Source organism: Heptranchias perlo, unplaced genomic scaffold (assembly GCF_035084215.1).
Source record: "Heptranchias perlo isolate sHepPer1 unplaced genomic scaffold, sHepPer1.hap1 HAP1_SCAFFOLD_100, whole genome shotgun sequence".
NCBI lineage: Eukaryota > Metazoa > Chordata > Chondrichthyes > Hexanchiformes > Hexanchidae > Heptranchias > Heptranchias perlo.
Genome location: NW_027138217.1, coordinates 721,526 through 726,180, shown reverse-complemented (window position 1 = coordinate 726,180; position 4,655 = coordinate 721,526).

Below are 4,655 nucleotides of genomic sequence, written 5' to 3'. Positions count from 1 at the left end.
TTGCTTTGAAGAAGAAAGATCCAGCTGACTGAAATAAGTTCATTAGATGAAAACCAACAAAAATTGACAAGAACCACGAAAAGTTCTTGTATTTTAAGATAAAATCTTACGCTATTAAGGAAAAAACTTCCAGCTCGCTGAAATATGTTCATTTGCTGAAAACCATCAAAACCACGAAAAGTTCTTGTATTTGAAGATAAAATCTTTTTGCTTTGAAGAAGAAAGATCCTGCTGACTGAAATAAGTTCATGAGATGAAAACCAACAAAAATTGACAAGAACCACGAAAAGTTCTTGTATTTTAACATAAAATCTTACGCTATTAAAGAAAAAACTTCTTGCTCGCTGAAATCTGTTCATTTGCTGAAAACCAACAAAACAACGAAAAGTTCTTGTATTTGAAGATAAAATCTTTTTGTCTTCAAGATGAAAGATCCAGCTGACTGAAATAAGTTCATCAGATGAAAACCAACAAAAATTGACAAGAACCACGAAAACTTCTTGTATTTAAGACAATATCTTACTCGATAAAGGAAAAAACTTCCAGCTCGCTGAAATATGTTCATTTGCTGAAAACCATCAAAACCACGAAAAGTTCTTGTATTTGAAGATAAAATCTTTTTGCTTTGAAGAAGAAAGATCTAGCTGACTGAAATAAGTTCATCAGATGAAAACCAACCAAAATTGACAAGAACCACGAAAAGTTCTTGTATTTTAAGATAAAATCTTCGGCTATTAAAGAAAAAACTTCTTGCTCGCTGAAATCTGTTCATTTGCTGAAAACCAACAAAACCACGAAAAGTTCTTGTATTTGAAGATAAAATCTTTTTGTTTTGAAGAAGAAAGATCCAGCTGACTGAAATCAGTTCATTCGATGAAAACCAACCAAAATTGACAAGAACCACGAAAAGTTCTTGTATTTTAAGATAAAATCTTACGCTATTAAAGGAAAAACCCCCAGCTCGCTGAAATATGTTCATTTGCTGAAAACCAACAAAACCACGAAAAGTTCTTGTATTTGAAGATAAAATCTTTTTGCTTTGAAGAAGAAAGATCTAGCTGACTGAAATAAGTTCATTAGATGAAAACCAACAAAAATTGACAAGAACCACGAAAAGTTCTTGTATTTTAAGATGAAATCTTACGCTAATAAGGAAAAAACTTCCAGCTCGCTGAAATATGTTCATTTGCTGAAAACCATCAAAACCACGAAAAGTTCTTGTATTTGAAGATAAAATCTTTTTGATTTGAAGAAGAAAGATCTAGCTGACAGAAATAAGTTCATTAGATGAAAACCAACAAAAATTGACAAGAACCACGAAAAGTTCTTGTATTTTAAGATAAAATCTTACGCTATTAAAGAAAAAACTCCCAGCTTGCTGAAATATGTTCATTCGCTGAAAACCAACAAAACCACGAAAAGTTCTTGTATTTGAAGATAAAATCTTTTTGCTTTGAAGAAGAAAGATCTCGCTGACTGAAATGAGTTCATTGGATGAAAACCAACAAAAATTGACAAGAACCACGAAAAATTCTTGTGTTTTAAGATAAAATCTTACGCTATTAAAGAAAAAACTCCCAGCTCGCTGAAATCTGTTCATTTGCTGAAAACGAACAAAACCACGAAAAGTTCTTGTATTTGAAGATAAAATCTTTTTGCTTTGAAGAAGAAAGATCCAGCTGACTCAAATAAGTTCATTAGATGAAAACCAACAAAAATTGACAAGAACCACGAAAAGTTCTTGTATTTTAAGATAAAATCTTACGCTATTAAAGAAAAAACTTCTTGCTCGCTGAAATCTGTTCATTTGCTGAAAACCAACAAAACCACGAAAAGTTCTTGTATTTGAAGATAAAATCTTTTTGCTTTCAAGAAGAAAGATCCAGCTGACTGAAATGAGTTCATGAGATGAAAACCAACAAAAATTGACAAGAACCACGAAAAGTTCTTGTATTTTAAGATGAAATCTTACGCTATTAAGGAAAAAACTTCCAGCTCGCTGAAATATGTTCATTTGCTGAAAACCATCAAAACCACGAAAAGTTCTTGTATTTGAAGATAAAATCTTTTTCCTTTGAAGAAGAAAGATCTAGCTGACTGAAATAAGTTCATCAGATGAAAACCAACAAAAATTGACAAGAACCACGAAAACTTCTTGTATTTTAAGATAATATCTTACGCTATTGAAGAAAAACCTTCTGGCTCGCTGAAATATGTTCATTTGCTGAAAACCATCAAAACCACGAAAAGTTCTTGTATTTGAAGATAAAATCTTTTTGCTTTCAAGAAGAAAGATCCAGCTGACTGAAATGAGTTCATGAGATGAAAACCAACAAAAATTGACAAGAACCACGAAAAGTTCTTGTATTTTAAGATGAAATCTTACGCTATTAAGGAAAAAACTTCCAGCTCGCTGAAATATGTTCATTTGCTGAAAACCATCAAAACCACGAAAAGTTCTTGTATTTGAAGATAAAATCTTTTTCCTTTGAAGAAGAAAGATCTAGCTGACTGAAATAAGTTCATCAGATGAAAACCAACAAAAATTGACAAGAACCACGAAAACTTCTTGTATTTTAAGATAATATCTTACGCTATTGAAGAAAAACCTTCTGGCTCGCTGAAATATGTTCATTTGCTGAAAACCATCAAAACCACGAAAAGTTCTTGTATTTGAAGATAAAATCTTTTTGCTTTGAAGAAGAAAGATCCAGCTGACTGAAATAAGTTCATTAGATGAAAACCAACAAAAATTGACAAGAACCACGAAAAGTTCTTGTATTTTAACATAAAATCTTACGCTATTAAAGAAAAAACTTCTTGCTCGCTGAAATCTGTTCATTTGCTGAAAACCAACAAAACCACGAAAAGTTCTTGTATTTGAAGATAAAATCTTTTTGCTTTGAAGAAGAAAGATCTAGCTGACTGAAATAAGTTCATTCGATGAAAACCAACAAAAATTGACAAGAACCATGAAAACTTCTTGTATTTTAAGATAAAATCTTACGCTATTGAAGAAAAAACTTCTGGCTCGCTGAAATATTTTCATTTGCTGAAAACCATCAAAAACACGAAAAGTTCTTGTATTTGAAGATAAAATCTTTTTGCTTTGAAGAAGAAAGATCTAGCTGACTGAAATCAGTTCATTAGATGAAAACCAACCAAAATTGACAAGAACCACGAAAAGTTCTTGTATTTTAAGATAAAATCTTACGCTATTAAAGAAAAAACTTCTTGCTCGCTGAAATCTGTTCATTTGCTGAAAACCAACAAAACCACGAAAAGTTCTTGTATTTGAAGATAAAATCTTTTTGCTTTGAAGAAGAAAGATCTGGCTGACTGAAATAAGTTCATTAGATGAAAACCAACAAAAATTGACAAGAACCACGAAAAGTTCTTGTATTTTAAGATAAAATCTAACGATATTAAAGAAAAAACTCCCAGCTCGCTGAAATATGTTCATTTGCTGAAAACCAACAAAACCACGAAAAGTTCCTGTATTTGAAGATAAAATCTTTTTGCTTTGAAGAAGAAAGATCTAGCTGACTGAAATAAGTTCATTAGATGAAAACCAACAAAAATTGACAAGAACCACGAAAAGTTCTTGTATTTTAAGATAAAATCTTACGCTATTAAAGAAAAAACTTCTTGCTCGCTGAAATCTGTTCATTTGCTGAAAACCAACAAAACCACGAAAAGTTCTTGTATTTGAAGATAAAATCTTTTTGCTTTGAAGAAGAAAGATCTAGCTGACTGAAATAAGTTCATTAGATGAAAACCAACAAAAATTGACAAGAACCACGAAAAGTTCTTGTATTTTAAGATAAAATCTTACGCCATTAAAGAAAAAACTCCCAGCTCGCTGAAATATGTTCATTTGCTGAAAACGAACAAAACCACGAAAAGTTCTTGTATTTGAAGATAAAATCTTTTTGCTTTGAAGAAGAAAGATCCAGCTGACTCAAATAAGTTCATGAGATGAAAACCAACAAAAATTGACAAGAACCACGAAAAGTTCTTGTATTTTAAGATAAAATCTTACGCTATTAAAGAAAAAACTTCTTGCTCGCTGAAATCTGTTCATTTGCTGAAAACCAACAAAACCACGAAAAGTTCTTGTATTTGAAGATAAAATCTTTTTGCTTTCAAGAAGAAAGATCCAGCTGACTGAAATGAGTTCATGAGATGAAAACCAACAAAAATTGACAAGAACCACGAAAAGTTCTTGTATTTTAAGATGAAATCTTACTCTATTAAGGAAAAAACTTCCAGCTCGCTGAAATATGTTCATTTGCTGAAAACCATCAAAACCACGAAAAGTTCTTGTATTTGAAGATAAAATCTTTTTCCTTTGAAGAAGAAAGATCTAGCTGACTGAAATAAGTTCATCAGATGAAAACCAACAAAAATTGACAAGAACCACGAAAACTTCTTGTATTTTAAGATAATATCTTACGCTATTGAAGAAAAACCTTCTGGCTCGCTGAAATATGTTCATTTGCTGAAAACCATCAAAACCATGAAAAGTTCTTGTATTTGAAGATAAAATCTTTTTGCTTTGAAGAAGAAAGATCCAGCTGACTGAAATAAGTTCATCAGATGAAAACCAACAAAAATTGACAAGAACCACGAAAAGTTCTTGTATTTTAACATAA